An 11,632-nucleotide genomic window follows, 5' to 3' on the forward strand; every position below is an offset into this window, starting at 1 on the left:
CTTCAGAAGGGGAGGGGTGAATGTGGTGAGGGAAGAAATGTGATATTATCCAGATAGCACTTCAATATAAATAACAACCTCAGGGATTTTTCTTTTATTAAGTTCTTTATTGAGGTATATAAATTATTCAGTACTGATCCAACACTGATTACTGGAAATAAAAAAAACACATCTGATAACTATAAATAAACAAGAGCTTTGTATTTGAGAGCAGAGTCCATAAAATTGTACTTGTTAGATCGGTGGTAAACTGATTCTGAAGTTCTTTGGAAGTGGGTTGATTGAGAGAAACTCCATGAGGGAGGGTTGCATTTGTTTTGAATTTAACCCTTAACTTACACGGTTCATAGCAATTGCTCCAATAAGCGGAACTGCTGTCTCCCAGCGCCAGGGGCCCGAGTTCAATTCCGGCCTTGGGTCACTGTCTGTGTGGAGTTTGCATGTTCTCCCTGTGTCTGCGTGGGTTCCCTCCGGGTGCTCTGGTTTTTTTCCCATAGTCCAAAGATTAGGTTAGGTGGATTGGCCATGCTAAATTGCCCCTTTCTATCAGGGAGTCTAGCTAGGGTAAATGCGTCGAGTTATTGGGTTAGGGCCTGGGTGGGATTGTTGTTGGTGCAGGTGCAATGGGCCAAATGGCCTCCTTCTGCACTTGGGATTTTATGATTCAACGGTAGTACAAAATTGCTACATTTCAGAAAAGGTTTATTCCCACAATCCAAAGATGTGCTGGTTAGGTGCTTTGGTTATGCTAAATTCTCCCTCAGTGTACCCGAACAGGCGCCGGAGTGTGGCGACTGGGGGATTTTCACAGTAATTTCATTGCAGTGTAAATGTAAGCTGACATGTGACTAATAAATAAACGTAAAGGTATCAAAGCAAAGCCATGGACCTAAAGCCAGTTTGACAGCTACAGTGCATGTGAAATATCACTAACATTAATGGAAGCTTAAATATGCTCCATTAGAAGGACGGAAAGTCTCAGAAAGGGTTACCACATTGATATGGTCTTGGACTGGCAAACCTTTAATAGCTCCTCTCCTTTGAACCCTAACCTTTGCCATTGTTTGTCCTCTCTACACCAATCTCAGGCCTGATGTTTGTGCGTTTAAAAAGTGCATTTGTTCACTTAAACAGAGTTGAAATTGGTCCTCTCTTCTATTGCTTAAGATCCGTTCACTCGTGTAGGTCAGGCTAAAATGCATTCACTACAAGTTCAAGACACAAGTTTGAAGTGGTCTATGCAGAGTCCTCTGGCATGAGACCTGGCATGTTCTGGTTTCACTGTGCGGTCCTCAGTGGTTGGAAATCTGCTCAAATTTAATTTGGAGTCCTTTAGTCAAGGTGACAATCTCTACTGGACAGCACTGGAAGAATTGGCTGCTATGACTTTCGTCTGTCTTCAATTTTTAAGGTGGCATTCTCCCACCTACAGACCATCTCCCAACTTTGTCGTACTGCTTCCCTCCTGCTCCTCATTACTGCGGGCTCTTCACATTCTCCCCCTGTACATTGCATCCATTGGTGTATACTGCACTCTTATCTAAAGAGGGCAGCCCTCCCACTGTTCCATCTATTCAAGTAACTGAAGTCCCTCGTTAATGGAAATACTCACATAAATCTCCTCTGCATCTTCTCAAAACCCTTTACATTCTTCCTAAAATACAGTGCTCCAAACTAACTGCACCCTCTTAGTCTAACTTCTCCATTACTGCCTCCTCCCTAACCTATTGCTTATAATCTGGTCATATCCAATCTTATCTTTATTTTACCTATTTTATCTGAACTTCCAACATGAGCATTCATGTGTGCATTTTGACCACTGCTCCTGACTCTTCTTTCTCTCTTTTTCCTTCTTTTCCCACATACGTGCCCTTCTCTCCTATCTCCTCCCCTTCATGTTATCCAGGCCAGGACTATATCCAACAACAAAAGTATAACTGACACTTTCATAGCATCATAGAATCCCTCCAGTGCAGAAGGAGGCCATTTGGCCTATTGAGCCTCCACCAGCAAAAATCCCACCCAGGCCCTATCCCTGTAACTCCACATATTTACCCTGCTAATCCCCCTGACACTAAGGGACAATTTAGCACGGCCAATCAACATAACCTGCACGCCTTTGCAGTTTGGGAGGAAACCCACGCAGACACAGGGAGAATGTGCAAACTCCACACAGACAGTGACCCAAGGCCGGAGTTGAAATTGGGTCCCTGGCACTGTGAGGCAGCAGTGATAACCACTGTGTCACGGTGTCACCCTTATCCAACAACAAGAGTCTAAACATTTTCCTTGATAGTCAATGCCTTTACCATTGTTGAATACCCCACCAACACTGGTTCAGCCTCAACTGGTGTTGTGTCCAATTCTGGGCCCCACATTATGGGAAAAAGGTGGCAAAGTGGGACTGGCTGAGTTGCTCCTGCACAGAGCTGGCATGGACGAGACAGGCTGAATGGCCTGGTCCTCGCTTTAAACATTCTGTAATTCTGCAGACAGTGACTCACCTCTAGACACCCAAAAGACTGTCCACTATCTTCAAGGTATAAGTCAGGAGTGAAATGAAATGAGTTCCACTAGTCTGGATGAACAACAATTCCAACAATGCTGAAGAAATGTAAGGGAGGACATGCCCCTGTCTACATCAACAGAAATAAAGTGGAAATGGTCAAGTTTCTAGGTGTCCAGATCACCAACAATCTGTCCTGGTTCCTCAATGCCGATACTATAGTTAAGAAAGCCCATCAATGCTTCTACTTTCTCAGATGGCTAAGGAAATTCGGCATGCCCAACTGGGCTCTCACCAATCTTTACACATGCACCATAGAAAGCATTCTTTCTGGTTGTATCACAGCTTTGTATGGCTCCTGCTTTGCCCACGACCTCAATAAACTACAAATGTTTGTGACCGTAACCCAATCCATCACGTAAACCAGTCTCCCACCATTGACTCTGCCTACATTTCCTGCTGCCTCGGCAAAGCAGCCAGCATAATCAAGGACCCCACGTATCCAGGAAATACTCTCTTCCAACTTCTTCCTTTGGGAAAAAGATGCAAATGTTTGAGGTCATGTAGCAACCGACTCAAGAACAGCTTCTTTCCTGCTGCTGTCAGACTTTTGAATGGACCTACCTCACATTAAATTGATCTTTCTCTACACATTAACTATGACTGTAACACTACATTCTGCACTTTCTCATTTCTTTATCTATAATGGTATGTTTTGTCTGTATAGCACACAAGAAACAATACTTTTCACTGTACGTTAATACATTTGACAATAATAAATCAAATCAAATCAACTGCTTACAACATGTATTGCACTGACTCACCAAGGCTTCTTTTACAGATCCTTATAAATCCATGATCTCTGCCACCTAGAATGAAAAGGGCAGCAAACACACGTGAGCGTCACCACTGGAGTGGCATTGTAACACAGTACCAGGCACCTGGGTTCAATTCCCAGCTTGGGTCACTGTCTGTGTGGTGTTTGCATGTTCTCCCTGTGTCTGCGTGGACTTCCTCCAGGTGCTCCAGTTTCCTCCCACAGTCTGAAAGACTTGCTGGTTAGATGCATTGACCCGAATAGGCACCGGACTGTGGCGACTAGGGAAATTTCATAGTAACTTCATTGCAGTGTTAATGTAAGCCTTATTTGTGACTAATAAATAAACTATAAACCTTTCATTTTCTCCAAGCCAAATGTGTTGATTTGAAAGTATATCAATGTTTCTTCATCATTGTTGGGCAAAATTCCCTACTTAACAGCTTTTGGGAATATCTTCACCACAAAGACTGCAGCAGATTAAATGGGTGGCTCACCCCCACCTTAGCAAGGACAATTTCTTTTTAATATCCCTTCATGAGATGTGGGCGTCACTGGCCAGGCCAGCATTTGTTGCCCATCATTAAGGGCATTTAAGACTCAACCACATTGCTGTGGATCTGGAATCGCATGTAGGCCAGATCGGGTAAAGATAGCAGATTTCCTTCACTGATGGATTAAGGAATAAATGGAGGACTTGTCAGTGATGTCCACATCTCATGAATGAAGGAATATATATTTTTTAAAGTCAGTTCAGTTTATTTTTGTTTCCTTCTTGGGTGCTTTGTCCCTCCACATTCTTATTTGTTTGTTTGATCTATTATTGTCACACATATTGGTACAAAGTGAAAAGTATTGCCTCTGGCGCACTATACAGACAAAACATACTGTTCATAGAGAAGGAAAGGAGAGACTGAAGAATGTAATGTTACAGTCATAGCTAGGGTATAGAGATAGATCAACTTAATGCAAGCTAGGTCCATTCAAAAACCTTTTAGCAGCAGGGAAGAAGCTGTTCTTGAGTTGGTTGGTTCATATCCTCAGACTTTTGTATCCTTTTCCTGATGGGAGAAGGTGGAAGAGAGAATGTCTTAGGTGCATGGGGTCCTTAATTATGCTGGCTGCTTTTCCGAGGCAGCAAGAAGTGCAGACAGTGTCAGTGGATGGGAGGCTGTTTTACATGATGGACTGGGCTTTGTTCACAACCCTTTGTAGTTTCTTGTGGTCTTGGGTAGAGCAGGAGACATGCCAAGCTGTGATACAATCAGAAAGAATGCTTTCTATGGTGAGATTCGTAGCGGACATGCCAATTTTCCTTAATCTTCTGAGAAAGTAGAAGCAGTCATGGGCTGCCTAAGTATGGCATCGCAATGGGGGTAGGGGGGAGGGGGTCGGGGGGAGAACCAGGACAGTTGTTAGTGATCTGGACTCCTAGAAATTTGAAACCTTCCAATCCCTCTGAATTCCCACACTCCTGCTGCCATTCCAGGCTCTACCTGCACCTTTCCTCTGAGCTTCTCTTATCATTCCAAGGGCCCATCAAAGCATTCACTGCTGTCTCCTTTGCGCACCATCCCTACCTTACTCTCTTGTCAAGATTCCCAGCCAGCACACCCACCGGGAGCACAACCTGCCATCCCACACATCCAACCTTAGACTCTGCCAACAGATAATGAGGAATTCCCTGTAGAATGAAGGAAACAAAATCCTTGCCAGCCATGACTTTATGATGGTTGCACTGACATCATGGCCTTGATGGAGACTTCTCATACATGATAAAGCCTTGCTCCTCACTGAGGTCTGCCTACCTGACTATATCTTTCACCAACTCCCCCACCCAATCTGATGTGGTGGCAAGTGTGGCCCTTATCGTCAAATTGCCCCTTGGTCTGTCCCCTTACTGCTTTGGCACCTTTTCCTTATTTAATCACTGATGGACTCCAGTGGAGGACGATATTGTTAAAAGAAAGTGTCACCCCGTTATTGTTCTCCACTGGTCCCCATAAACCACACTTTCTTACCTTCAGACATGAGATTCCAATGTTTTCCTGGCTGACTTTCCATTTTCTGCAAACTCATCCAAACTCTGCCTAACCTGCACCAAGTCATCCCATTGCTTGTTGACTGACTTTGACTCCCTGTTTAGCAATACGCCAGATTTAAAATTCTCATTCTGTTCAGATCCCTCCACCCTCCTCACTGTCCTTCCTTCTCCACCGCTACAACTCTCCAAAAACTCTGCATTCCTTCAATCCTGGCCTCTTGGTTATCCTCCATTCAATTTTCCTCACTATGGGTAACCTTTAACCTTTAACTGTCTGCCCCCTAAGCGTGGAAATTACCTCCCTAAGCTTCACTGCCTTGACACCTGTTTTAAGCCCCGACTCAAAGTCTCCCTGTTTCACCAAACTTTGAGTCATCCTTCCTAATATATTGTCCCTTATTGGTTTTCATAGATTCATAGAATCCCTACAGTGCAGAAGGAAGCCATTCAGCCCATCAAGTCTGTGCTGACCACAATCCCAAGTAGATTTTCTACGCTGATGGATTAAGGAACAAATGGAGGACTTGCCAATGCTGCCCACATCCCATGAATGAAGGAATATATATTTTTTAAAGTCAGTCCAGTTTTTTTTTCTTGGGTGTTTTGTTCCTCTACACCCCTATTTGTTTGTATGATTTATTATTGTCACGTGTATTAATATACGGTGAAAAGTACTGTTTCTTGCACACTATGTAGACTAAACATACCGTTCATAGAGAAGGAAAGGAGAGTATCCTACTCGACCTCTGTAGCCCCATGTATTTACCCTGCTAGTCTCTTGACACTAAGTGGCAATTTAGCATGGTTAATCAACCTCACCCACACATCTTCAGACAGTGGGAGGAAAGCGGAGCACCTGGATGAAATATATGCAAGCACGGGGAAAATGTGCAAAGTCCACACAGACTGTGACCCAAGCCGGGAATCGAACCCAGCCCCTGGCGCTGTGAGGCAGCAGCGCTCGCCACTGTGCCACTGTGGCACCCTTTATGGTAGAGCAAGGTTGGGTTTCTCAGAAGGCAGTTGAAATCCAGTGTTCATGGTCAGTTCTAATCATCACTTGTACGTGAAATACACCCTGCTATGTCAAAGGCTTGTGTATTGACTGGAGTGGGGGGAAAGGGAGCTCAGGACTGAAGTCATGAACTCTCAAAGGACTGGTTCAATGAGATGAGTGCTCTCTTCTCCATCCAAGTTTTCTTGTGTGTGTAGCAATCAGAATGATTGCAACGAGTTTGAAACCACTGCACTAAACATTTTCTATCCAAGCCAGCATAAACATTGAATGCGGGGATATTTGGGAGGAACCAGTAAAAGGATCACCTATCTAAATTCATTTTGGCTACATCATTGCTGGGAATTTTGGCAAGAGATCAAGTTCCAGCAAAGTGACTTAAATGTCAGACTGCAACGCTTCTCACGCATATTTTCTATCCATTTAATGCCTTTCAAAATGAATGTATAGTATATATATGGTCATGGTTAGGTTGGCATAAGTGGGGGAATCTCAGAGATATTAGTCCTTCAGGTCATATAGGCAGACTGTTGTAGATGATGTTGAATGGGAGGCAGAATATTTGAACACTCCATTAACATTTGAAATGATATCCAGACATTGCAGAGATCGACATCCGTACAATCAGGTTCACCATGTAGCTGAACTGTGGTTCTTAGGTCTTGGGCATTTCTGAGACATTCAGTTTCTTCTTAAGATGTGGGGGGGGTTTGTGGGGAGGCAAGGAAGAAATTCCTTTTTGCCTGGAGTTCTTCCAATGGTTTTCCAATAAATCAGACTCAGTTTAAAGTCAGCCGAATGAACACACTGCAGAGTCAGACTTCAGTGACTGAGTGTACTTTTAATCTGAAGGTCTCGACTCACAAATACTGGCTGTGGGGGAGAAGACGGTGAGAACTCATGAAGCAAGTCTCCTCTCTGCGAGGAGGTATTTGTTGTTTTGTTCAGAGTTGAAGCAGTCTAGTTGAGACTAGCTACGTCAATTTTACTGGCTTGGAAAAGATCCAGTTGGATAATGCATCAGCGGTTCTGCCACTAGCTGACATCATTGACCTAAATATGGATTGGACAAGAGAACTGGACTTCAAGTCATACCAGAAAGGTCATAAATTAATTGGATCACTGTTGAAATGAATAGTAGCTCTATAATTTGTTGATAAAACATTATGACTTTTAATGTAAGTAACAAATGGATTTCTTTCATATCAACCTTATATGGTTTTCCCTGTGAGGAGACAAACCAGCTGTTCCCAATGTGGCCTCCTCTACACTGGGGAGACTAAACGTAGATTGGGTGACTGCTTTGTGAACCACCTTTTGCTCTGTCCAAAGACAGAGCATGACTCCAAACTTTCAGTTCTGTGCCATTTTAACTCATCATCTTGCTCTCATGCCCACTGATCCATCCCTGTCCTGGGACAATGCTCCAGTGAAGCCTGGCGCAAGCTGGTGGAGCAGCGTCTCATCTTCTGGTCGGGCACGTTTCAACCCTCAGGACTCACCATTGGGTTCGGCAACTTTCGATGTTCTCCTCTATCTTAAACCCCTCTTTCATTTGAAATCACATACATCTATTGCTTCAGTGCAAATCACCCTTCCCTCTCCCCCTCCAGTCTTTTGTTCTTAAAGTTGCTACTTTTTGTTGAAATCTCTACAGCTCTAACACGGGACCGGAGTGTGGTGATCAGTTTTAGTTTATTAGTTTAGTTTATTTATTAGTGTCACAAGTAGGCTTACATTAACACTGCAACAAAGTTACTGTGAAAATCCCTTAGTACCCTAGTGTTCGGGTACACTGAGGAAGAATTTAACTAGGAGATTTTCACAGTAACTTTATTGCAGTATTAATGTAAGCATACTTGTAACACTAACAGATAACCTTTAGATTCTCCCTCCCTCCAGTTCTGATGAAGAATCAAAGGGGTCTATTTCTCTCCTAATAGACGTCCTGAAATTTTTCCAGCATCCGCTTTTCTTGTTTCTGTATGCCTAGGGCCAATATTACCAGTAGTTTCCTGTGACTACAATGCAGCAAAGATTTTATTATTGGGGACGAGATGTTGGCTCTATTCTCTCTCCACAGATGCTGTCAGACCTGCTGAGATTTTCCAGCATTTTCTGTTTCCTTACAAACATTTTGCTGATGGGTCTCGCGACAGCCACAACATTCTCATCTCTAAGTCAAACTCTTGAGGGCTTAAGATTCACCGTAGAGAGTTGGTCATAGATGGTGGTCATGGTGTCACCCAGCAAAGGAGGAGGCCATTCGGCCCATACAGCCTGTGCTGGCTCTCTGTAGAGCACTCCAGTCATTCCCATTCTCCCACTCTATCGCCTGCGGGGTTATTTAAACGCAAAAATCTCGGCTGACAAACCAGCACAGCGCCGAGAGAATGCTGCATTGTTGAAAGCGCTGCATTTTAGTTGAGATGTGATATCGAGGCCTGTCTGCTCTCTCAGGCGAATATAAAAGACAAAAGCAAAGTACTGTGGATTTTGGAATCAGGAGACGCTGAAAAATCTCAGCAGGTCTGACAGCAACTGTGGAGAGAGAACAGAGCCAATGTTTCGAGTCTGGATGACTCTTCATCAGGTAGAAAAGATACCCTGGTACTATTTTGAAAAGCATTTGGGGAGGTGAGGGGCAGAAGGAATGGGGGTTATTACTGGTACCTTGGTCAATATAAGTTTTGCAAACGTACCATAGAAAGCACCCTTTCTGGATGTATCACAGCTTGGTATGGCTCCTGTTCTGACCAAGGCCACAAGAAACAACAAAGGGTTGTGAACTTAGCCCAGTTCCAGCAAAGTGACTTAAATGTCAGACTGCAACGCTTCTCACGCATATTTTCGATCCATTTAGTGCCTTTCAAAATGAATGTATAGTATATATATAGTCATGGTTAGGTTGGCATAAGTGGGGGAATCGCAGAGATATTAGTCCTTCAGGTCATATAGGCAGACTGTTGTAGATGATGTTGAATGGGAGGCAGAATATTTGAACACTCCATTAACATTTGAAATGATATTCAGACATTGCCAAGATCGACATCCGTACAATCAGGTTCACCGTGTAGCTGAACTGTGGTTCTTAGGTCTTGGGCATTTCTGAGATATTCAGTTTCTTCTTAAAAGCAGCCTCCCATCCATTGACTCCATCTAAGCTTCCTGTTGCCTCGGAAAAGCAGCCAGCATAATCAAGGACACAAGCACCCCAGACATTCTCTCTTCCACCTTCTTCTGTTGGGAAAAAGATACAAAAGTCTGAGATCACGTGCCAACCGACACAAGAACAACTTCTTCCCTGCTGCCATCAGACTTTTGAATGGACCTATCTTATATTAAACTGATCTTTCTCTATACCCTAGCTATGACTGTAACTCTACATTCTGCACCCTCTCCTTTCCTTCTCCCCTATATACTCTATGAACAGTACGCTTTGTCTGTATAACGTGAAAGAAACAATACTTTTCATTGTATCCTGACACATGTGACAATAATGAATCAAATCAAAAAAAATTTATCTCTTGATTAACAACACAAAAACGCAGATTATTTGGCCATTTTCACATCAGTGGCACAGTGGTTAGCACTGCTGCCTCACAGTGCCGGGGACCCAGGTTCAATTCCCGAATTGGGTCACTGTCTGCAGGGAGTTTGCACATTCTCCCCGCCTCTATGTGGGTTTCCTCCAGGTGCTCCAGTTTCCTCCCACAGTCCGAAAGATGTGCTGGTTAGGTGCATTGACCTGAATAGGGGCCGGAACGTGGCGACTAGGGGAATTTCACAGTAACTCCATTGCAGTGTTAATGTAAGGCTACTTGAGACAATAATAAAATAAACATTGCTGTTTATGGGAAATTGCATCAGTGACTACACTTCATGAGCCGTTAAGTGCTTTTGTAATGCCCTAAGATCATTAGAATTTCCCTGTGAGTGCTGTGCCACATGGATATTTCTATTGAAACAGCAGCAGAGAGTTTCCTCTCTCAGTATAATTGAGGGAAGTTATTCCCAGCGTTGCAGTAAAAACACTACAGGGATAAATTGCACTTGAGTCAAGCTAATTTAGCATGAAAATACATTTCCTGGGTATTGTTCTTAATTCAACACTTCATCCAGTTCCTTTCACTTGTATAAAAGCACAATACTGCGGATACTGGAATCTGAAACAAAAGCAGAAAATGTTGGAAAATCTCAGCAGGTCTGATAGCGTCTGTGAAGAGAGAATAGAGCCAATGTTTCAAATTTTCATTTGATTTATTACTATCACATGTATTGGGATACAATGAAAAGTTATATTTCTTGTGGGCAATACAGACAGGCATAGAGTACATAGGGGAGAAGAAAAGGAGATGATACACAATGTACTGTTACAGTCATTGCTAGGGTGTAGAGAAACATCAACTTAATATAAGTTAGGTCCATTCAAAAGTCCAACGGCAGCAGGAAAGAAGCTGTACTTGAGTCGGTTGGTACGTGATCTCAGACTTTTGTATCTTTTTCCCCGACAGAAGAAGGTGGGAGAGAGAATGTCCGGGTCCTTGATTATGCTGGCTGCTTTTCTGAGGCAGCGGAAAGTGTAGACAGAGTCAGTGGATGGGAGGCTGGTTTGAGTGATGGACTGAGCTTCATTCATGACCTTTTGTAGCCTTCTGTGGTCTTGGTCAGAGCAGGAGCCATACCAAGCAGTGATCCAACCAGAAAAGATGCTTTCTATGATGCACCTGTAAAAACCAGTGAGAGTCATAGCAGACATGCCAAATTTCCTTAGCTTCTTCAGAAAATTGAGGCATTGGTGAGCTTTCTTAACTATAGCATCAGCATGGAGGGACCAGGACAGGTTGTTGGTGATCTGGACACCTAGAAACTTGAAGCTCTCATCCATTCCCATTTTATCCCTGTTGATGTAGACAGGAAGAAGTCTCACAATACCAGGTTAAAGTCCAAAAGGTTGAGACTTTAACTGGTGTTGTGAGACTTCTTACTGTGTTCACCCCAGTCCAACGCTGGCATCTCCACATCATGATGCTGACAGGGACATGTCTTCCACTACGCTTCCTGAACTGGCTGACTATCTCCTTCATCTTTCTGACATTGAAGGAGAGATTATTGTTGTGGCACCAGTTCACAAGATTCTCTATCTCTTTCCTGTATTCCATCTCACCATTATTTGAAATCCAACCCACTAAGGTGGTGTCATTAGCAAACTTGAAAATGGAACTTGGCAATACATGCATAAGTGTACAT

Source organism: Carcharhinus amblyrhynchos, chromosome 27, assembly GCF_965287045.1.
Source record: "Carcharhinus amblyrhynchos chromosome 27, sCarAmb.v2.hapA, whole genome shotgun sequence".
Lineage (NCBI taxonomy): Eukaryota > Metazoa > Chordata > Chondrichthyes > Carcharhiniformes > Carcharhinidae > Carcharhinus > Carcharhinus amblyrhynchos.